This window comes from Amia ocellicauda, assembly GCF_036373705.1.
Source record: "Amia ocellicauda isolate fAmiCal2 chromosome 11 unlocalized genomic scaffold, fAmiCal2.hap1 SUPER_11_unloc_5, whole genome shotgun sequence".
NCBI classification, from domain to species: domain Eukaryota; kingdom Metazoa; phylum Chordata; class Actinopteri; order Amiiformes; family Amiidae; genus Amia; species Amia ocellicauda.
Window position 1 is genome coordinate 292,889 of NW_027102663.1, and position 24,709 is coordinate 317,597.

The 24,709-nt window shown below is 44.1% G+C and overlaps 3 non-coding genes across 3 annotated transcripts; all 3 read left to right on the top strand.

The window, feature by feature from the left end:
- The first annotated feature begins 11,848 nt into the window (after window positions 1-11,848).
- Window positions 11,849-11,921, top strand: trnav-aac (transfer RNA valine (anticodon AAC)). The gene has a single exon. It is a non-coding gene; the product is annotated as a tRNA-Val (tRNA).
- A 1,529-nt stretch (window positions 11,922-13,450) lies between these two features.
- Window positions 13,451-13,523, top strand: trnav-cac (transfer RNA valine (anticodon CAC)). The gene has a single exon. It is a non-coding gene; the product is annotated as a tRNA-Val (tRNA).
- Window positions 13,524-14,395: 872 nt separating this feature from the next.
- trnav-aac (transfer RNA valine (anticodon AAC)) lies at window positions 14,396-14,468 on the top strand. The gene has a single exon. It is a non-coding gene; the product is annotated as a tRNA-Val (tRNA).
- Window positions 14,469-24,709: the final 10,241 nt, after the last annotated feature.

Below are 24,709 nucleotides of genomic sequence, written 5' to 3' on the forward strand. Positions count from 1 at the left end.
CCCGACATGCCTGAACCCCAAGCTCTGCAAGAGGCTTTAATGCTTCATCAGAGGGCCGGCTTAAACTCTCAACAGATGGTTGCCTTTTCAGACATCACCAAGTTTGAGGAGTTGTTGTCTTTAAAAATTGTTGTGTGGTACCGTTGTGAGGTAAAGGAAGTATTTGTGAAATTTCAGACACATCCTGAAACCCATACACAGACACTGTTTCTCTTCCTAAGTGATAGTCATTACTTTGGAATAAAGAGTTTGACGGCTTTTTTGGGTTGTTCGTATGTTTGTCATTGGTGTTATAAGGCCTTCAATGATAAGCTTAAGCACCGCTGTGACGGTTACTGTAACGTCTGTTTCAATCCGCAATGTCGTAAGGGTTTGGCCCCTACCATCCGATGTAAAGATTGCTTAAGGATTTGTCTCTCAGCGTTCTGTTTTTCCGAGCATAAGGTACAGAGGGCCGCTGCTGAGAGGGGTTAAAAAATGGAGTTATTGTGATCAAACTAAATGTTGCCCGCAGTGTTGCCTCCAGTACCGTTTTCATGAGGTTAAACCACACAAATGTCTGGAGCCGAGATGCAGGATCTGTAATGCTGATTTAACCCCGGGGTCCGAACACCAGTGCTTTATTCAGCCGGTTAAAAAGGAGCCGCCGCACAACTGGTATGTCTTTTTTGATTTTGAATGCCGGCAAGAAAACGGGGTCCACGTTGCTAATTATATACACTGTATTGACATGTTGGATCGTGAGTGGTCAGCTAGCGGTGAGAGTTGTGTCAGGGATTTCTTTACGCGGTATCGAGGTCCAAAATACCTCAATTACACATTTATTGCCCACAATGCTAAGGGTTATGATTCTTACATTTTGATGAAGTATCTGGTGGAAAATGGGGTGACCCCAAGAATAATAGCTCAGGGTAGCAAGATCATGTGTTTCACCGACGAAGCTTTCAACTAACGTTACATAGACTTGTTAAATTTCCTCCCCATGAAATTGAGCGCTTTGCCTAAGGCTCTGGGTTTTGAGGCTCAGAAGAAAGGTTGGTTCTGCCATTTTTTTAATACTAAGGACACTCAAAATTATCAAGGGTCCTACCCGCCCGCCTCTTATTATGGGGCTGATACTATGATGTCTCATGAGAGGGAGGAATTCTTTAAATGGTACAATACGGTTAAGTGAGGTGTTTTTGATTTCCGAGAAGAGATGGCCGCTTATTGTAAAAATGATGTGGTGATCCTTAAAGAAGCCTGTGTGCGTTTCTGCGCCGAGGTTATCAACACATCGGGTCTCAACCCTTTGCAAAGTGTGACCATAGCGTCTCTCTGCATGAAAATGTATCGGTCCAATTTCTTGCAGAAAAACACTATAGCGGTCACCACTTCTGACAACTATCGTGCTAGACAAAAGAACTTTTCGACTGTCTCCATACAGTGGGTGGAATACCTGAGTGCCCGGGATAACATCTTCATCAGACATGCTTTAAATCAAGGGGAAGTAAAAATGGGGCCTTACTACTTAGACGGTTTTAGCGACGTGTCCGGGCGGCGTACCGCTTATGAGTTTGCCGGTTGTATTTACCATGGCTGTCCTCAGTGCTTTGACCCAAACACCTTTAACCCCGTAACACTAAAACTCTGCGGTGATATGTACTATGATTTCCAGGAACGAATTGAAACTTTAAAAAACACCTATGGTTTGAAAGTGCTGGTGATTTGGGAACACGAGTGGACGACCCTGAAGCAACAGGATGCGGGGGTACAACGGTTTATGGAAACCTTGGACTTTCCTGAATGTCTAGAGCCCCGGGATGCGTTATTTGGGGGTTGTACCAATGCCCTCTGTTTACATTATGAGGTAAAGGAGGGTGAGAGAGTAGATTACTATGATTTCACCAGTCTGTACCCTTATGTCAACAAGACCAAAATGTACCCGGTGGGGCGTCCAACCATTGTTTATCGTGACTTTCTCGAAATCGGACATTACTTTAGTTTGATCAAAGTCACCATGTACCCTCCTCGCGAGCTGTTCTTACCCGTGTTGCCTTACAGGTGTTCGGGAAAATTGATGTTCCCTCTGTGTAGAACGTGTGTGGAAACTGAAAATCAAACTACCTCTTGTCTGCACAGTGATGAAGAGAGAGCGCTGACGGGTGTCTGGTGTAGCATTGAGCTTGACAAGGCGGTGGAGAAAGGTTACAGAGTCGGTAAGGTGTATGAGGTTTGGCATTTTTCTGAAAAAACTGATACTCTTTTTGCTGATTACATTATGATCCATCTGAAAGGGAAACAGGAGGCATCGGGCTATCCCTCATGGTGTGTTGACTCCGCGGCCAAAGAGCGATACGTTCAGCAATATTTTGAAAAGGAAGGGATCCGTCTAGAGCCGGGGAACATAACTGTAAACCCCGCCAAGAGACAAATGTCCAAACTGATTTTAAACAGTCTGTGGGGTAAGTTTGGGGAAAGAAATTACCGTCTAAACACAACCTTGATTAAAACCCCTGAACTGTTCATAGAATTTATGTTTTCCAAACAACATGCAGTATCACACTTTCAATTCTTAAATGACCACGTGGCACAGGTCCAGTGGAGGGCCCCTAAAGATTTCCCCACCAAACAGGGGAATGTTAATGTTTTCATAGCGGTTTTTACCACGGCTTACGCCCGGCTTGAACTGTACAACTTAATGGATCAGTTGCAGGAACGCACGCTCTATCATGATACTGACTCTGTAATCTTTGTCACCAGGCCAGGGGATTGGGTCCCTCCCCTCGGGGACTACCTTGGGGAGTTAACGAGCGAACTAGATCCTCAGGACCACATAGTGGAGTTTGTTTCAGGGGGTCCTAAGACTTACGCATACAGAACGGCTGCGGGTAAGACCTGTATGAAAGTTAAGGGTTTCACTCTGAACCATTGTAACAACAAGCTCATTAACATCAAGTCTCTGACGACCCTGGTAGAAAGTTTTTTAACCGAGAAAGACGCGCCTCCTCGTGAGATTATTACAGCCGGAAATCAGATCTATCGCAATAAAAAGGGGTACACGTTGGAAAATAGATCACTAAACAAACGATTCAGGGTGGTGTACAATAAAAGAGTGTTGAAGACTGATTATACCACTCTGCCTTATGGATATTAGCGGTGGTTTTGATAACAGACTTCAACACCCTTTCTCCTGTATTATAGCCGGTCCCTCCAATTCGGGGAAGAGCTATCTTATAAAGAACATCATAGAAGATGTGGACGCAACCGTGTCCCAAGCTCTTGACAACATAGTGTGGTGTTACTCTTGCTGGCAACCTCTCTACGATGATTTGGCTTCGGAAAAAAATAATCTGAAATTTGTGCAAGGTCTCCCCGCCTCGTTGTGTGGCGATGACTTGTTCCCGCCCGGTCAAACTAACCTAGTGATCCTTGATGACCAGATGGAGCAGGCCGGTGACAACAGTGAAGTGGAAAAAGCTTTCACAAAGTACACTCATCATAGGAATTAAAGTATTATTTATTTAGTTCAAAATCTATTTTTTCAAGGTAAAAAAAGCCGCACTATTAATTTAAATGCCAATTATATAATTCTTTTTAAAAACCCCAGAGATAAACTACAGGTCACCGTCTTGGCTCGTCAAATGTACCCTAACCAGACCAAGTTCTTTTTGGAGGCATTTGAGGATGCCACCAAAAAACCCTACGGGTACTTGATTGCGGACTTAAAAGCACAAACCCCAGAAGACTTTCGCCTCAGAACAGGTTTGTGCCCGCCCGATTGGCCGGCAGTCTATGTGCTAAAGAAAAGGAAATAAATAAGAATGTCTGTTCGGATTAAAAGAAATCTGCCGCTTTTGCAAATGTTATTTGAGAGGAGCCCGCGCCATAGGAAAGCTGTGCTGGCAGGGGCCCCCTCGGATTTGATCGAGACCCTGTGTGAAATAGCTTTTAACATCTTACGCGGTAATATACCCCTAACCCCTTCTCAACATTCTAAACTCAAAAAACAAAAAGCGGTTATCAAGATCATCGCTAATAAGAAGTATTCTATTAAAAGAAAAAGAAAGAAGATTAATCAAACCGGGGGTTTTATAGGACCGCTGTTGAGCATAGCCGTGCCTTTCCTAACCAGTCTTCTAGCTTCCAGAGTGGGTTAATAATGGAATATGCTCAGAAAATGTTTTTGATCCCTCAGGAGCAGCTTGAGAAACTGAGAAAAAATGTTGTCGGGCCAGAGCCCATTAGACAAACGGCCGAAAACAACCTGGACTCTGAAATGAAAGCTATACAGGCCAGGGCCGATTTAAATCAGTATTCCAAAGCCCAGTTGTATACCAACACGTTACAGCGCTACCTCCGTCTGGTTAGACAGGGTGAAAAAGATCAAAACATTTTAACTTTAACCATGGCCTCTCAAGAAAATGGTTCTGGGGCTGATGCGGGGGGAACGGTTGATAAAGATGTTGCGGTGACCGAACCTGTTGAGAGTTCAGAGGGAGATGTTGTAACGGATGTTTTGAGAAACATGCCGGCCAGAAGCAAAAGACATGCAGAATATATCCTGCACAAAATGGTTCAGAAACCGCGGGTAACGGCTTGGAATGAACAGGGTGAATTTGTTTTTAAAGGACAACTGATCAAAGGTTCACACATGTTTGATTTGTTGAAGAGTGTCACTAGCACTAATAAGGTACCCGATAGTCGCCGACCTGTAGGCTGGAATGCTTTCCTACAGGCGATGGCCTGTCTGAACATGCCCCAATCAACAGTTCCTAACCAGGAAACGCGACAAAAAATCCGTCTGTGTAAAGAGGTGGAGCCTGATCTGACTCCGATATCTCATTACTCTGACCGTGCTGAGCGACCATCCTCAGGATCTATCCATCGTTGGGAAGCTTATTAATCTCATGTTTTTATTTGTCTCCCCTGTAAATAATGACCCGACAAACAATTTTTTATTTTTATTTTTTATTTTTCAAATGTTGTACATTTATTTATACCATAACCCCTGCTTTGTATAAGAATTGTGTTGAATAAAAACAAAACTAATGATTCAAAGGCTGTTTTCATTATTTTTTCACCTTAACACGCATGACATCTTTTAAAATCCTCACAAGAACACCCCATCTGTATACACGGCTGGCTAGGGTCGTAAGTCATTGTGTTATAAGGGGGGGTCCACAGTGTCCTGACAAACTCTGCCACTTTTTTATCATTTTGGCCTAAATCCTCACTGTACAAGGCCATAATATCGGGGTATGACCTTCCTTTAGATCTATGATATAAGAAAAACACACAGTGTTGACCACAAGTGAAGGTCTGAAGACTTTGTACTTGACGACCGCTGTAAATGGTTTCTTGACAGTTGTTGAGCAGAAAGTTATTGATCTTCCGAGGGAAAGGTCTGAAATCCGGGGGGTTTGCATAGGAATCAAAAAATTCACCACGGTGGTCCTCCCTTAGATAAATAGCCAGCCAATGTTCTCCGGGCATATTTTTAGGGTGTGTGTTGATTATGTACATTGCAGGTAAATTCTTGATCTTAAATTTAGGCAGCTGATCGCAGGCGTAGACTCCTTGAAACAGTTTCCGTGAGCCGGCCAGGGCATTCATGATGTGGTTGAGCTCTCTGGTGTTCATTTTAATAATAATCATACATAACGTTTCTCCTCTGATTCACCTCAATAATGTTGTCAAACACTGCATACACGACCATATTTACAGTGCGTGGTAGAGGCTGCTTGAAACGCATCTCCAAACGCATATTGCCCGTCTTCATCAGTGAAAAATGTTGTCCACACTCTTCGTCAGGGGTCAGGTTGAAACCGTACAGGGTGTAACCGCTGCAGTATTCCCGGCGATCGATCAGCAGAGTTTGATCCTTGAGATGGCGACCCGTAGCTAGTACTAGACTGTCATATTCACGAACCGCATTGCCGTTTTCAAAGTCAGGTTGAAAAGGTCTGGATGGAACCTGCACACCATCGACGTACAACGCTATAAATTCCGCGTTATAATGTTTAAAGTTAAAGGGGTTCTTGTTGTAAACCCCGGTAAATGCATCATTATCTTCGAGACCTATAATAACCTGTTTTGGGAGCTGTCCTAGAAACAGATTTTCCTGGTTCATCACCCGTGTCCCTGCGGGGATACTGTGGACTTTCATATAGACTCTTTCGATCGGGTACTTGGCGTTTGCCGTCATTAACGCCTGCGCGTGTCCTAGTTTAACCGCCGGGGAGACGGACACTTTTTTCACAAACAGCGAGGCCGATAATATGGTCAGTTTATATTTTTCAGTATCAGGGGTCATCAGACAAAAAGCACTTTTACTACGGATCATTTTAATTTTAATGTCTACCCCGTTGAGCATGAGTTTTTCTTGGAAAAATATGTCTGCATGGATATGCCCCATTAGCTCAAAGGTCCTCCCTTCTGTTGAAGAGGCCGTTCTTTTTTGCAAACCCTTATTGAGTCCCTCTGGATCCTTGTCGTCCATAGCTTCCGGGATGTCTTTGAAGAAAAGGCCGGGGCTGAACTGTTTGCTTAGGGTCTCCTCACTATAATTAAGTATACACTCCATCATGGCTCTATAGGGGTAAGTATTGCTGCTTTGACTAATGAGCCGATCTCCCAGGGTCACATTCACCTGTGTAAACATGGTGGCCACCGGGTAATTGATGACCCCATCGTTGGTCGTCTTCTCGATTGCATCGCCATCCTCATCAGTCACTTTACAGTTCATTAAAATAAATGTGTTATTCAAATCAATATAATCCTCGCCATTGCCAGCTATAAAAAACTCCAGAGGGGCCGTGTCTGAAATTGCAGAAAGAGGGGGAATCTCTACATATATGCTCTTATCTATACTCGTTTGAGTGTATGGAACTGTAAACAGATCCAGTTCTGATTTGACGCATTCTTCCGATAGACTGTGGACAAAAGACATGTTTAAAAGATGTATCCTGAGGCTCTATTTTTCTTTCTTTGAGACTTTCTTTTTGCAGGTTTTTTCTTGTGCTGCTTCCTTCTCCGAGTGTTTCCACGATATGTTGGAGAATGAGAGATTCTTCGTTTTTTGTTAGCCACGGATCTTTGTCGCCCCCTGGTGGACACATGCTGTTTCTTCTTTTACCCCCCCTCCTCGCCATTACCATGAGACCCGAACCCTCCTGATGCTCATGGCTAGCTGCCCGGTTCATAACATTGGTGAACACGTCACTAACAATATTTTTAGCCGCTGATTTCAAGTGGGGTCTGGCTATAGCAAAGCCTCTCTTAAGCAGGGGTATGGCCATTCTAAAGAGACCACGAAAGAGTCCTCCTAGACTGGCGCCATACATTGTGGGGGCTCCTACAATACCGGGCAAGCCGTTCCATCTTGCATCTTGTAATAATCCACATAGGCGCTAGGATCTACATAACCCCTCGAGGTAGCCATTTTAATAATGTACACACTGTTTCAGGGGTCGAAAATGTAGTTTGACATTAACTTTACCGATGCGGAAGGGTACGTTGATATTCTGATCCAATTTTACTTCGATCGTGATGTTGTCAAAGTGGGTCTTTGAGACTGGTACGTAGTGTGGTTTGTCATAAGTAATTGTGACCATGTCATTGCTTTTACCTTTAATAAGTACATTTCTCAAAAGGGGGACATAACTATCCCCGACCCTCTGGTGGGTTATGATATCCGTATACACATAAAGAGTGTAAAAGCCGCCCCACCACTTCTGAGAACCTGCTCTCTGTGTCAGAATAGAACCCAAATATACGCCCCAGTTGGCCGCTGGTTTGAATGCTAATACCTGGTTTTGACACCTTGTACACTCTGTTTTTAATAGGGTTGTAATATAGCTTGATGTTGGGGGTGCCTTCTGAGAACTGTTTATGCATCTCATCTAATATTTTATCCACATTGTCATAATAACCTCCTTGTATCGTGAATGTCCATTGACTCTTTTTAACATCATCAAAAATGGCGAAGGTGGCATCCTTATCTTGTAAAACAGCCCAAGTGTAAGGATACTGTATTTCCGCCAACCCCACTTCCCACGACACCCTTAGATCTATAGATTTTCCAAATTGTACCGTGTAACTGGATATTTCATTTTTAGGATATATATCGAGAGAGGCATTACTGGGTAGAGTCACGTAGAAGCCTCCTGATTCCATCTTGAGAATCGAAAGTAATGCCCCCAACACACCCGCGGGCATGTTGTTATAAGGATTGAATATCGCAAACCTGTTGTTCCGGGACCCAACTATTGAACTTTTCAGGCCATCCAAGCCATTTCATCAACACATATTTTTTCCGGTTCTGGGTTTTTTCAGCTAATATCTTTTCAACTCTGTATACACTGTCTTTACCCACAATAATTTTTTGTAACTCGGCTTCGTAAAACGTTCCTTCTATATCCTCCCTGTCATAGTCTTTTAACCGGTACACGGGGGGGTCTCTAGCCAACTGTTCGGTAACTGTAAAATATTCGTCAGAAAATGTTTGTTCATAACCTTTGGCAAAAGTACTCCTTAGCTTTGAAACGCGAACCACATCACCGATGTTGAACTAATAAGTAGTTTTTCCCTTCTTAATAAATGGTCCGTATAATTTTTTATAGACCTTAAAAGAATTACTTTGATCAACATCTATAGGCTTCATTTTAATACTGGTGTGATACCCTTGGTTGTAAGCATCGATAAAATCCTGAACTTTATCAAAATACTTGAACGTGTTGACCGCTGTAAAATATCTCCACATTTTGGTCTTTATGGTGCGGTTAAACCTCTCCACTACCGATGCCCTAAGCTCATTACCAGTGGTGAAATGATGTATTTTGTGTCTCTTCAGTAGATTCTGAAATTCTCTGTTGAGAAACTCTTTTCCTTTATCAGTCTGCAGTTTTTTAGGACATCGACCCTGGGACAATATATCCTCAAAGGCCCTTGTCACCGCCCGACCTGTTTTATTATGTAGAATGCGAGCCCAGGCATATTTTGATAACACATCGATACACATCAACATCAATTTGTGACCATTGTTATGTTTTGATAAATTTGACATATCGACTAGATCCATTTGCCATTGTGAATCTATGTCAGTTGCATATACGCGGTTTCTTTTAAAGTTAATCCTGAGAGGTTTATGTAAGGTATAGGCGTCTTGTTCCCGTAACCATTCTGAAACAACCACATCATTAACCTTCACTCCGGCCTCAGCGAGTCCTCTTTGAAAACCCTTCTTACCCGCCAAACCCCCAATCTTGGCTGGGTTGTAGTATAGTTCCTGCATTTGGGGAGCTTGCCGAGTCATTCTGTCAAATAACCACACAGACCCACACTATGCGCAAAGTTTTTATACAAGGTTTTTTATTCAACTTCAGGAGAGCAGATACCCCTTTTTAGACATTTGAGAAAAGTATAACATACACAACAATTTTTTCTACGGTCCAGACAAAAAGAAATCAGATGATTGGTTACTTGATCTATATCAACAAATATACCTGTTTCTTTATCTTGTAGGCACACACCTCAGTTACATATGTAAATAAAACAACAATATGACCTATTTTAAAAGTAAACAGAGGTGTATTAAACATGCTCAGTAAAAGGTCATACAGATGTTGATGAAATGGCCTAATATCATTCTTGGCCCCCTTGAGCCCTTCATCCCAGTGTTCGTACCCCCCGGTCTTTGTTACAGCAGCCATTCACTTTTCCAGGTTTGAAAGTTGATCCTCATCGATGGTTAAATCTGTAGAGAAAAGGCTCGCGTTGGCTACTTTTCTGTCAAGCACATGGTGTAATAGCGCTCTCAGGTTAGCTGCAGAGTGTTGATGACAGAACCAGTTGCAGAAGCAGTCCAGAACATTCCCCATGTTCAAAGTCCCTTAGTTCAGGTCAGAGTCTGAATCAGTGGCGTAGATGTCGAATTCTTCGTCGCTGCCCCCAGCTTTAACTTCTTTACGGAAGAAATAAGCTTTTAGCTTGCCAGCGGTTTTTCTACTCGGCTCATCCAGGTCATTGAGCAGCTGCCCAAGTTTCTCTATTATAAACGGCTCCTTTTTCAGCTCCAGCAAAATCTCATCTATGATTTTCTGGACTTGTCCCACAGTGACATGTATGTGGGAGTAAGAGAGCGCCTTGATTAGTGCCGGTTTCAGCCACGGTTTGTTCAGTCTTCTGTAAAACACATTGAAATAGAACAGGAAATAGTAACGGTCTGGTTCAAACAAACAACTGTGTCTCAACTGACTGGGGTGATTCACTTCACACCCCCGACAGACTTCTTTCAGAGCTCGGTCGATGAGAGCACTCAGAATATACACCAGGGTGCTTTTAACCACTCTGCTTACTTGGTCACATACCCCGGGCATAAATCCTGCGTCTTCATCACGCCCCCGGGACAGTCCGATGCTCATTGGGTCGCCTGGTGGTTTGTGGGGTGTTTCTCCATCCATTGGACTGACCCCCTCCTGAGACGCACAGACGGTAGACAGTTCGGCAAAATCGAGGCCCTCCATGAGCTCCAGAGGCTGGGGATCCCCGAGACTCATTTGGACATCCATCGCACCGCATGTTGTTTCGTCCTGAGGGACCGGGGTCTGAGGTCTTGGAGAGTAACCACAGTCAAAGGGTTCCAGAGTGTATACAAAATCTGGGGAATAGAACCAGGGGTGATCCCGGGTTTGAAGAGGCCTGTAGAGCCTGTCGACGTCCGCAGCTTTCGGGTAAGACATTCTCTTTAATTTTAAACCATGAATGAATTGTTGCACCTTTTATCCTATCTCTTCACTACGTCACGACACACCGCCCTCTTAGAAGAGAGTAGCCCCTGAGCCGTCAGACCCCCCTCCAAAACCCCACACGTCGTCTGTCGTAGTTCTGCAAGCTTTCCCATTCACACCTTTCAAAACCCTGAGTCGGAGACTCCATTTCGCATTCTCTTGGACCCTCTTGCAAGCCTTCTAGAGTCTTATCCACAAGCCCCAGATCTCTCCAGGCCATCACCTTCAACCAGTCCTCATAAGAGTATTCAATTACCGTCTCAAAAGGTTCCAACGTACCCTCCTTCTCTCCCAAAGCAAGAAGCTCCACTCCAACATAGCTGGGATCCCTTTTAAAGCGGTAACCCCGTCGAGCCCCCCAGAACAACACCCAGGAGCGTTCAATCTTCAAATTGGTGAGTACAGGAACCCTTGCCCGGGATTGTTTCTTGCGGGGTTTCATGTTGATGTCGCTGGACATGTTGAAGAAGCGGGATGTTTCAGAAGCTGAGAATTAAAGAGGTATTGCCTAAAAGAAGCGCGGGTTCTTAAATAGAGAGGAGAGTTTCGGGGCGTTGCCTTCAGAGGGGTGGGGGTATTTATGGGTGGCCTTGTTGTTCAGGGTTTTATGGGTGTACACTTTCTGACGGATATGAGGTAGGAATAATTAAGGAAATAACTCTACCTAAAATCACGCCCCCCAATTATGACGTAGGAATATTAATAAGCTTAGGGCATACGTCATAACAAAATAGGCCGCGCCCAAAAAACCCTACTATCTACTCTTATGTAGTTGAAGGCGCAGTATAGCTCTCATAGTCTGGTGGTGACGGAAGACCACCAGCCGTTTGAACAAGCCATTCAGCATCACCTTGTTGGGTTAAGTGCAGGCACTGTCAGAGCGCAGGGCGTCCTGCCTTTGAAAGAGTTTCCGAAGTGTCCTGATGTGCCCTTTAGCAATGCCAAACAGGTCTGTGAAAATGGCATCATTTCGCGGCACTTCAGACGCCATCTCACAGTCTAGCCGACCTGAAACGCCTGAGCCCGTTTTACCAGCAGGCTCCTACGGTAACCGTTTGAAGCAAGAGGTGGCGTTGTCAGTTTCCGTAGTGTAGCGGTTATCACATTCGCCTAACGCGCGAAAGGTCCCCGGTTCGAAACCGGGCGGAAACAGCCTGCTTTGGGCCGGCCCTTTTCGTCCTGCTTGCCCTCGTGGTTCCCCGCAGGCGGTGGGTGGCTTTTCTTCATTGGAGTGCCCGAAATCGGTGCTCTCAGAGCGTCCGTCCGTCGACAGGTTGAAATTGTAAACGCTGGTGTAGCCACTTTTAATTAAAATCTGATGATGATGATGATGATGTTGTTGTTGTTGTTGTTCTTGTTGTCGTCGTAGTCGCCGTCATTATTATTGTTAAAGTAAAGCAGTAGTTAGATTTGTTGCTACCGTAAGGTGTAGAAGGCACAATAGCTCTGATAGTCTGGTGGTGAAGGAAGACCACCAGACGTTTGAACAAGCCATTCAGCATCACCTTGTTGGGCTAAGTGCAGGCACTGTCAGAGCGCAGGGCGTCCTGCCTTTGAAAGAGTTTCCAAAGTGTCCTGATGTGCCCTTTAGCAATGCAATATAGGTCAGTGAAAATAGAAACCTTTATCTCACAGGCTGGCCCACGGGAAACGCCTGTGCGCGTTTTATCAGCCTGCTTCGATGGAAGCCATTCGAAACACCAGGACGGGTTGTTTTCCGTAGTGTAGTGGCTATCACGTTTGCCTCACACGCGAAAGGTCCCCGGTTCGAAACCGGGCGGAAACAACCCCCGGTGCACGCGTGCCAGTGCCATGTTACCCGTCGCCTTCTCTCTGCCCCAAGGCCGGCCGTCGTTTTCTCTTCCTCGGAGTGGCAAGAAATCCTGACCTTAAAAACAAACGATCGCAGAAGGGTAGCTTTGCGAGGCGCTGGAACTCACACTTTTAAAATCGATACATGTTGTAGCTGTTACAATACGACCGTAGCAGGATCAGCGACATTGCTGTTACTCTTATGTAGTCGAAGGCGCAGTATAGCTCTGATAGTCTGGTGGTGACGGAAGACCTCCAGCCGTTTGAACAAGCCATTCAGCATCACCTTGTTGGGCTAAGTGCAGGCACTGTCAGAGCGCAGGGCGACCTGCCTTTGATAGAGTTTCCTAAGTGTCCCGAAATCGGTGCACTCAGAGCGTCCGTCCGTCGACAGGTTGAAATTGTAAACGCTGGTGTAGCCACTTTTAATTAAAATATGATGATGATGATGATGATGTTGTTGTTCTTGTTCTTGTTCTTGTTGTTGTTGTTGTTCTTGTTTTTCTTGTTGTCGTCGTGGTCGCCGTCATTATTATTGTTAAAGTAAAGCAGTTGTTAGATTTGTAGCTACCGTAAGGTGTAGAAGGCACAATAGCTCTGTGATTGTCTGATGGTGGCACAAGACGAGCAGCAGCTGTTTGAACAAGCCATTGAGCATCACCATGTTGGGGTAAGTGTAAGTCTTGTCATAGCTCAGGGCGTTCTTCCTTTGAAAGAGTTTCCAAAGTGTCCTGATGTGCCCTTGAGCAATGCAAAATAGGTCAGTGAAAATAGAAACCTTTATCTCACAGGCTGGCCCACGGGAAACCCCTGTGCGCGTTTTACCAGCCGGCTTCGATGGGAGCCATTTGAAACACCAGGACGGGTCGGTTTCCGTAGTGTAGTGGCTATCACGTGCGCCTCACACGCGAAAGGTCCCTGGTTCGAAACCGGGCGGAAACAACCCGCGGTGCACGCGTGCCAGTGCCGTGTTACCCGTCGCCATCTCTCTGCTCCAAGGCCGGCCGTCGTTTTCTCTTCCTCGGAGTGGCAAGAAATCCTGACCTTGAGAACAAACGATCGCAGAAGGGTAGCTTTGTGAGGCACTGGAACTGACACTTTTAAAATCGATACATGTTGTTGCTGTTACAATACGACCGTAGCAGGATCGGCGACATTGCTGTTACTCTTATCTAGTTGAAGGCGCAGTATAGCTCTGATAGTCTGGTGGTGACGGAAGACCACCAGCCGTTTGAACAAGCCATTCAGCATCACCTTGTTGGGCTAAACGCAGGCACTGTCAGAGCGCAGGTCGTCCTGCCTTTGAAAGAGTTTCCGAAGTGTCCCGAAATCGGTGCACTCAGAGCGTCCGTCCGTCGACAGGTTGAAATTGTAAACGCTGGTGTAGCCACTTTTAATTAAAATCTGATGATGATGATGTTGTTGTTGTTATTCTTGTTGTCGTCGTAGTCGCCGTCATTATTAATGTTAAAGTAAAGCAGTAGTTAGATTTGTTGCTACCGTAAGGTGTAGAAGGCAAAATAGCTCTGATAGTCTGGTGGTGAAGGAAGACCACCAGACGTTTGAACAAGCCATTCAGCATCACCTTGTTGGGCTAAGTGCAGGCACTGTCAGAGCGCAGGGCGTCCTGCCTTTAAAAGAGTTTCCGAAGTGTCCTGATGTGCCCTTTAGCAATGCCAAACAGGTCAGTGAAAATGGCATCCTTTCGCCGCACTTCAGACGACATCTCACAGCCTAGCCGACCTGAAACACCTGAGCCCGTTTTACCAGCAGGCTTTAACGGTAACCATTTGAAGCAAGAGGCAGCGGTGTCAGTTTCCGTAGTGTAGCGGTTATCACGTTCGCCTAACGCGCGAAAGGTCCCCGGTTCGAAACCGGGCGGAAACAGCCTACTGTGGGCTGGCCCTTTTCGTCATGCTTGCCCTCGTGGTTCCCCGGAGGCGGTGGGTGTCTTTTCTTCATTGGAGTGCCCGTAATCGATGCACTCAGAGCGTCCGTCCGTCGACAGGTTGAAATTGTAAATGCTGGTGTAGCCACTTTTAATTAAAATCTGATGATGATGATGATGATGATGTTGTTGTTGTTGTTGTTGTTGTTGTTGTTCTTGTTGTCATCGTGGTCGCCGTCATTATTATTGTTAAAGTAAAGCAGTAGTTAGATTTGTTGCTACCGTAAGGTGTAGAAGACAACAGTAGGTATGGCGTGTGATATCAAAACATTCAGAATACTTTTAACCTATATAATTTATAAGCTTTGTAAAATAAACCCAAATATCTCTTTTGCGGGGATAAACGCTGTTCTGAGTAGTTTGTGACTTGTTTAATACCAAACAAAGCATCGCTATAAAAAATAAATAAAAAAATCACTGTAAAAGCGCTAGTTATTTTTGATCTTTATAGTTATTTTCTAGGCTCAGGTTGTTTTTTAGCGCTTATAAAGGCCTGAAATATTCTTAGTGGTTGTTGACTATAGGTCTTGATGCTTAAAAATGTTTTTTTGAGAGACCAAAAGGTTCTAATAAAAGTTTAGAGTAGAGAGGAGAGAGATCGTCTCCATCTTGGTTTCTATTTGAAATTTGATGCAGTGTCATTTTATTGGTTGGTTTTGATATGTTAATTGGTAACAGGGTGGCACAAAGGCCAGACCAGAACAATGCCTTACAAGCAGATCCGGCATGTGGCCATCAGTATAAGTATGAAGGTCTGGTCTTCAGCTCGACAGACTCACACTGACCTTTCGATTTAAGACTAAAGATCAACAATGTCCGGAAACAACATCAGCGATTCGATTTAAACGAGTTTTTAGGCAAGTCTTCAGATTATTTTCATTGACTCAGAGCGTGTTGTGTGCATGTATTGTAAATAAGGCTATAACATCTGTTTTAAGTTCTGTAAAATTATTTTTCAGCCAGTCAACAGGAGTTAATTCCCAACGCTGAGGAGATCATCTGGAACAACGACGGTAAGATTTTTGTGTTTGCGCTCATGGGTTCTTATGCATGGGTGTGTGTGGTTTTGAAGCGGCTCATTAGAGTTATGAAAACGTTTTAATATATATTAATGCCGGTCTCTTTAATTACACAGAAACTATCGAAAGGCCTGTGATTAATGTCTCCGAGGATCGACCAAGAGAAGTGGTTGTCCCTAGACAGGCTGTCTGCCGACCGGGTAAGAACTAAACCCCTGTTTGTTTGTATAACGTTTCTGTAAGATGTTTGAGTCCAGTTTTGTTAATTTAAAAAAATTATCCTGTCTAACAGTATTAAGAAACGTGGTTCGAGACAACGAAAGGCCTTCCACATCGAGGGCTTGTTTCGTTTTACCTTCGAGAACCGTAACCTTTCAAGAATCTGAAAGGCCGTCAGCCCCGGTATCTGATAGCTGTGAGTATATATCTGCAGCCTGTAAGAGGTTAAAGCTTTTTATAAAGCGGTGTGGTTAAAGGTTAAACATGTCTCTTACCTTCACAGCGGTGCAAAAAGCTAAACCAGCCGAAAAACATAAGAAACGATTATTCTGTGGAGGTAAGTAAGATCTTTCAAACTTTAATGTTTTTAAAAGGGCTTTTTTGCCCGTTGAGGGCTAATATTTAAGCGATGGGTGACCGTTTCCTGTAGGGCGGGGGGTTCTGGGAAAGATCTTTAGAAGTCCGGACAGGTCTAGGCTTGTTTCTGGGGAACGTGTTTAGAAATGACCGATTGCTGTACCGTCTGGTTAGGAAGTAAAGCCGTCCGAAAGGGTTTAGTAAGTTGTTTGGCTTATATCCCGCTATTATACTTCTGTTTTAAAGTGGTTGTAGGAAAAGGCTTGAAGGTGTTCATTGTATTTAATATTTAAACAGATCGTGAAAACGTTTGTGAAACAGGAAGTCCCGGGATCAGGAAGCGTTTACACTTGGAAGGTTCGATTAAAAATGAAATGTTGTTGTGTGTGTGTGTGTTTTATTAACAATATTACAGTTTTTAAAGAAACATTTAAGAAACAGTTTATTTACAGCGGCTTCTCTGTTTTACATTTATTATCAAGTCCTAATAAATATATTGTCTGTAAATAATAAGGCGTTGTAGTGAATGTCTAAGGCTATTTTCAAAGGTCTAAAAAAGCTAAAGGTTTTGAATGTCCTGGACATGTTGTTTTAAGTTTGATTTCTGTCACCGTTTAAAGATGTAAATGTAATGTATATTTTTATTCTTCCCAAGACTCTTGGGATAGTCATTCTGTGAATGAGCTATTGAGGACAATTACCCCGTCTAAGTGGGATCAAACATCTTCCCCGGTGAGATCACCGAGAGGATCCCCCACGGTGGTCTTGGAGACCCCCCAACATCTACTCAGGCCACAGCCTTCTGGGAGTAATTCAACACCCCAGATTCAGCCCGCCGCATTGTCGGGCGGAACAAATACAGGCATCCAACAACCTCAGGGGTCGCCGTCAGTCAGGGCTGACACACCACCCAACGACGGCCTGGTTTCAACATCGTCCCCCCAGACCCGTTTCTTGGCTACAGAAACGCGGAACAGTACCCCGCGCTTGGCCAGGGTGTCACCGCAAAGGCCTTCTTGGTCTCCGTCCATGAGTATACGCTCGCTCCCTGCCTCCTTCGACCGAGATTTACCGGAGCGACCATCCTTTGAAGCTGAGCCAGGCCACCAGCCCCCGGAGCTACATCCTGAAGGTCGGCATGAGTTGCTACATACTTTGTTACAAAATCAAAGACTTGTGTTAGTGGGGCAAAACCTGGTGATAGAGAGCCAAAACATCCTTGTTAATACCCTTACTAACGAATTGTACCGTATTTAATGTTTTAATAGACACAAAACGCCTTACTATTGTGGGTTGTTGGAAAAATAAAAAATAAATTAAAAAATGTCCTGACTTGGTAAAAGAACTCACAAACTAAAGGATTATGAACAAGCTAGGGCCCCAAAAAGACCTTCCCGAGAGAACATCCCCGGCCCTGTTGTGAACTCCTCTGATGTCCCAATGAACCTGGAACTATTACAAATGATAAATGATTTAAATAACCCCCAATTACCACCGATAGAATGTGAATTAACAGACTTACCGGTGAACCCCGACCTGTTACAGATGGTCAATGATCTAAATAACCACCTCCCACCGGTAGCGCTTATAGAGGTTCACCCCCTAGTTCACCCCGATTTGTTTGAAATGGTGGAGGCTTTGGAGGAGCTACCCCGACCAAATTCTGCCCCTATTATAAATGATTTGAGACAATTAGAACACAGGATGGCGGCAGAAGCAGCCATCACTATAGAGGAGGGTCTTGACATTAACCGGTTGGATATCTTTGAAGGACTTTTACAGGCTTTAAATGAGCCTCCTCAAAAAGGGGGTTTTGTAGATGTCAGCAGTGGGGGTGTTCGGAATGTGGAGGGTTCTGAGACTGATAAGGCTGTGGAGGACATGCTCTGTGAGAATGTAGGGGGTGAAGGCTTTGTTCAAAATGATGATGTGTCCAAAAGTACCAGTGATCCCGTGATTATAGATAGACCGGCCTATAACAATTTTGAAATGATTCAGCGTTTTAATTTTGCAGAACTTTTAAATTGTGACAATTATGCAGAAATATTTGTCAACATACACGAGGCCTTGCAGAAAATGCTTGAACAGGTTGCTGAAAGGGTCAGACCTCGAGATGTTGTACAGTTAGAACTCAGAGGGGATGATTTGTTTAGCAACCTATCTGTAATGCTGAGTGGAGATAATTTAGATGTCTGGCTAAAATCGAAGCGTTATTGCAAAGTAACGCAGCCATCTTAGCTGATGAAAGTCTGTCTCTGGTAATGAATGTGGTTCGTAACCCTGAGGGTGGGGCGCTTAGAAGACTGTCGAAATGCTTGAAGAACGACATAATTAGGACCAAGCTCAGGCAATTAGTGGTGAGATCCAGTGGGGACAATAAGCTCTGTTTTGCTTACAGTTTAATAAAACTACTCACCCCCGACATGCCTGAACCCCAAGCTCTGCAAGAGGCTTTAATGCTTCATCAGAGGGCCGGCTTAAACTCTCAACAGATGGTTGCCTTTTCAGACATCACCAAGTTTGAGGAGTTGTTGTCTTTAAAAATTGTTGTGTGGTACCGTTGTGAGGTAAAGGAAGTATTTGTGAAATTTCAGACACATCCTGAAACCCATACACAGACACTGTTTCTCTTCCTAAGTGATAGTCATTACTTTGGAATAAAGAGTTTGACGGCTTTTTTGGGTTGTTCGTATGTTTGTCATTGGTGTTATAAGGCCTTCAATGATAAGCTTAAGCACCGATGTGACGGTTACTGTAATGTCTGTTTCAATCCGCAATGTCGTAAGGGTTTGGCCCCTACCATCCGATGTAAAGATTGCTTAAGGATTTGTCTCTCAGCGTTCTGTTTTTCCGAACATAAGGTACAGAGGGCCGCTGCTGAGAGGGGTTAAAAAATGGAGTTATTGTGATCAAACTAAATGTTGCCCGCAGTGTTGCCTCCAGTACCGTTTTCATGAGGTTAAACCACACAAATGTCTGGAGCCGAGATGCAGGATCTGTAATGCTGATTTAACCCCGGGGTCCGAACACCAGTGCTTTATTCAGCCGGTTAAAAAGGAGCCGCCGCACAACTGGTATGTCTTTTTTGATTTTGAATGCCGGCAAGAAAACGGGGTCCACGTTGCTAATTATATACACTGTATTGACATGTTGGATCGTGAGTGGTCAGCTAGCGGTGAGAGTTGTGTCAGGGATTTCTTTACGCGGTATCGAGGTCCAAAATACCTCAATTACACATTTATTGCCCACAATGCTAAGGGTTATGATTCTTACATTTTGATGAAGTATCTGGTGGAAAATGGGGTGACCCCAAAAATAATAGCTCAGGGTAGCAAGATCATGTGTTTCACCGACGAAGCTTTCAACTAACGTTACATAGACTTGTTAAATTTCCTCCCCATGAAATTGAGCGCTTTGCCTAAGGCTCTGGGTTTTGAGGCTCAGAAGAAAGGTTGGTTCTGCCATTTTTTTAATACTAAGGACACTCAAAATTATCAAGGGTCCTACCCGCCCGCCTCTTATTATGGGGTTGATACTATGATGTCTCATGAGAGGGAGGAATTCTTTAAATGGTACAATACGGTTAAGGGAGGTGTTTTTGATTTCCGAGAAGAGATGGCCGCTTATTGTAAAAATGATGTGGTGATCCTTAAAGAAGCCTGTGTGCGTTTCTGCGCCGAGGTTATCAACACATCGGGTCTCAACCCTTTGCAAAGTGTGACCATAGCGTCTCTCTGCATGAAAATGTATCGGTCCAATTTCTTGCAGAAAAACACTATAGCGGTCACCACTTCTGACAACTATCGTGCTAGACAAAAGAACTTTTCGACTGTCTCCATACAGTGGGTGGAATACCTGAGTGCCCGGGATAACATCTTCATCAGACATGCTTTAAATCAAGGGGAAGTAAAAATGGGGCCTTACTACTTAGACGGTTTTAGCGACGTGTCCGGGCGGCGTACCGCTTATGAGTTTGCCGGTTGTATTTACCATGGCTGTCCTCAGTGCTTCGACCCAAACACCTTTAACCCCGTAACACTAAAACTCTGCGGTGATATGTACTATGATTTCCAGAAACGAATTGAAACTTTAAAAAACACCTATGGTTTGAACATGCTGGTGATTTGGGAACACGAGTGGACGACCCTGAAGCAACAGGATGCGGGGGTATAACGGTTTATGGAAACCTTGGACTTTCCTGAATGTCTAGAGCCCCGGGATGCGTTATTTGGGGGTTGTACCAATGCCCTCTGTTTACATTATGAGGTAAAGGAGGGTGAGAGAGTAGATTACTATGATTTCACCAGTCTGTACCCTTATGTCAACAAGACCAAAATGTACCCGGTGGGGCGTCCAACCATTGTTTATCGTGACTTTCTCGAAATCGGACATTACTTTCGTTTGATCAAAGTCACCATGTACCCTCCTCGCGAGCTGTTCTTACCCGTGTTGCCTTACAGGTGTTCGGGAAAATTGATGTTCCCACTTTGTAGAACGTGTGTGGAAACTGAAAATCAAACTACCTCTTGTCTGCACAGTGATGAAGAGAGAGCGCTGACGGGTGTCTGGTGTAGCATTGAGCTTGACAAGGCGGTGGAGAAAGGTTACAGAGTCGGTAAGGTGTATGAGGTTTGGCATTTTTCTGAAAAAACTGATACTCTTTTTGCTGATTACATTATGACCCATCTGAAAGGGAAACAGGAGGCATCGGGCTATCCCTCATGGTGTGTTGACTCCGCGGCCAAAGAGCGATACGTTCAGCAATATTTTGAAAAGGAAGGGATCCGTCTAGAGCCGGGGAACATAACTGTAAACCCCGCCAAGAGACAAATGTCCAAACTGATTTTAAACAGTCTGTGGGGTAAGTTTGGGGAAAGAAATTACCGTCTAAACACAACCTTGATTAAAACCCCTGAACTGTTCATAGAATTTATGTTTTCCAAACAACATGCAGTATCACACTTTCAATTCTTAAATGACCACGTGGCACAGGTCCAGTGGAGGGCCCCTAAAGATTTCCCCACCAAACAGGGGAACGTTAATGTTTTCATAGCGGTTTTTACCACGGCTTACGCCCGGCTTGAACTGTACAACTTAATGGATCAGTTGCAGGAACGCACGCTCTATCATGATACTGACTCTGTAATCTTTGTCACCAGGCCAGGGGATTGGGTCCCTCCCCTCGGGGACTACCTTGGGGAGTTAACGAGCGAACTAGATCCTCAGGACCACATAGTGGAGTTTGTTTCAGGGGGTCCTAAGACTTACGCATACAGAACGGCTGCGGGTAAGACCTGTATGAAAGTTAAGGGTTTCACTCTGAACCATTGTAACAACAAGCTCATTAACATCAAGTCTCTGACGACCCTGGTAGAAAGTTATGTAACGAGAAAGACGCGCCTCCTCGTGAGATTATTACAGCCGGAAATCAGATCTATCGCAATAAAAAGGGGTACACGTTGGAAAATAGATCACTAAACAAACGGTTCAGAGTGGTGTACAATAAAAGAGTGTTGAAGACTGATTATACCACTCTGCCTTATGGATATTAGCGGTGGTTTTGATAACAGACTTCAACACCCTTTCTCCTGTATTATAGCCGGTCCCTCCAATTCGGGGCAGAGCTATCTTATAAAGAACATCATAGAAGATGTGGACGCAACCGTGTCCCAAGCTCTTGACAACATAGTGTGGTGTTACTCTTGCTGGCAACCTCTCTACGATGATTTGGCTTCGAAAAAAAATAATCTGAAATTTGTGCAAGGTCTCCCCGCCTCGTTGTGTGGTGATGACTTGTTCCAGCCCGGTCAAACTAACCTAGTGATCCTTGATGACCTGATGGAGCAGGCCGGTGACAACAGTGAAGTGGAAAAAGCTTTCACAAAGTACACTCATCATAGGAATTTAAGTATTATTTATTTAGTTCAAAATCTATTTTTTCAAGGTAAAAAAAGCCGCACTATTAATTTATATGCCAATGATATAATTATTTTTAAAAACCCCAGAGATAAACTACAGGTCACCGTCTTGGCTCGTCAAATGTACCCTAACCAGACCAAGTTCTCTTTGGAGGCATTTGAGGATGCCACCAAAAAACCCTACGGGTACTTGATTGCGGACTTAAAAGCACAAACCCCAGAAGACTTTCGCCTCAGAACAGGTTTGTGCCCGCCCGATTGGCCGGCAGTGTATGTGCTAAAGAAAAGGAAATAAATAAGAATGTCTGTTCGGATTAAAAGAAATCTGCCGCTTTTGCAAATGTTATTTGAGAGGAGCCCGCGCCATAGGAAAGCTGTGCTGGCAGGGGCCCCCTCGGATTTGATCGAGACCCTGTGTGAAATAGCTTTTAACATCTTACGCGGTAATATACCCCTAACCCCTTCTCAACATTCTAAACTCAAAAAACAAAAAGCGGTTATCAAGATCATCGCTAATAAGAAGTATTCTATTAAAAGAAAAAGAAAGAAGATTAATCAAACCGGGGGTTTTATAGGACCGCTGTTGAGCATAGCCGTGCCTTTCCTAACCAGTCTTCTAGCTTCCAGAGTGGGTTAATAATGGAATATGCTCAGAAAATGTTTTTGATCCCTCAGGAGCAGCTTGAGAAACTGAGAAAAAATGTTGTCGGGCCAGAGCCCATTAGACAAATGGCCGAAAACAACCTGGACTCTGAAATGAAAGCTATACAGGCCAGGGCCGATTTAAATCAGTATTCCAAAGCCCAGTTGTATACCAACACGTTACAGCGCTACCTCCGTCTGGTTAGACAGGGTGAAAAAGATCAAAACATTTTAACTTTAACCATGGCCTCTCAAGAAAATGGTTCTGGGGCTGATGCGGGGGGTACGGTTGATAAAGATGTTGCGGTGACCGAACCTGTTGAGAGTTCAGAGGGAGATGTTGTAACGGATGTTTTGAGAAACATGCCGGCCAGAAGCAAAAGACATGCAGAATATATCCTGCACAAAATGGTTCAGAAACCGCGGGTAACGGCTTGGAATGAACAGGGTGAATTTGTTTTTAAAGGACAACTGATCAAAGGTTCACACATGTTTGATTTGTTGAAGAGTGTCACTAGCACTAATAAGGTACCCGATAGTCGCCGACCTGTAGGCTGGAATGCTTTCCTACAGGCGATGGCCTGTCTGAACATGCCCCAATCAACAGTTCCTAACCAGGAAACGCGACAAAAAATCCGTCTGTGTAAAGAGGTGGAGCCTGATCTGACTCCGATATCTCATTACTCTGACCGTGCTGAGCGACCATCCTCAGGATCTATCCATCGTTGGGAAGCTTATTAATCTCATGTTTTTATTTGTCTCCCCTGTAAATAATGTCTCGACAAACATTTTTTTTTTTTTATTTTTTTTTTTTCAAATGTTGTACATTTATTTATACCATAACCCCTGCTTTGTATAAGAATTGTGTTGAATAAAAACAAAACTAATGATTCAAAGGCTGTTTTCATTATTTTTTCACCTTAACACGCATGACATCTTTTAAAATCCTCACAAGAACACCCCATCTGTATACACGGCTGGCTAGGGTCGTAAGTCATTGTGTTATAAGGGGGGGTCCACAGTGTCCTGACAAACTCTGCCACTTTTTTATCATTTTGGCCTAAATCCTCACTGTACAAGGCCATAATATCGGGGTATGACCTTCCTTTAGATCTATGATATAAGAAAAACACACAGTGTTGACCACAAGTGAAGGTCTGAAGACTTTGTACTTGACGACCGCTGTAAATGGTTTCTTGACAGTTGTTGAGCAGAAAGTTATTGATCTTCCGAGGGAAAGGTCTGAAATCCGGGGGGTTTGCATAGGAATCAAAAAATTCACCACGGTGGTCCTCCCTTAGATAAATAGCCAGCCAATGTTCTCCGGGCATATTTTTAGGGTGTGTGTTGATTATGTACATTGCAGGTAAATTCTTGATCTTAAATTTAGGCAGCTGATCGCAGGCGTAGACTCCTTGAAACAGTTTCCGTGAGCCGGCCAGGGCATTCATGATGTGGTTGAGCTCTCTGGTGTTCATTTTAATAATAATCATACATAACGTTTCTCCTCTGATTCACCTCAATAATGTTGTCAAACACTGCATACACGACCATATTTACAGTGCGTGGTAGAGGCTGCTTGAAACGCATCTCCAAACGCATATTGCCCGTCTTCATCAGTGAAAAATGTTGTCCACACTCTTCGTCAGGGGTCAGGTTGAAACCGTACAGGGTGTAACCGCTGCAGTATTCCCGGCGATCGATCAGCAGAGTTTGATCCTTGAGATGGCGACCCGTAGCCAGTACTAGACTGTCATATTCACGAACCGCATTGCCGATTTCAAAGTCAGGTTGAAAAGGTCTGGATGGAACCTGCACACCATCGACGTACAACGCTATAAATTCCGCGTTATAATGTTTAAAGTTAAAGGGGTTCTTGTTGTAAACCCCGGTAAATGCATCATTATCTTCGAGACCTATAATAACCTGTTTTGGGAGCTGTCCTAGAAACAGATTTTCCTGGTTCATCACCCGTGTCCCTGCGGGGATACTGTGGACTTTCATATAGACTCTTTCAATCGGGTA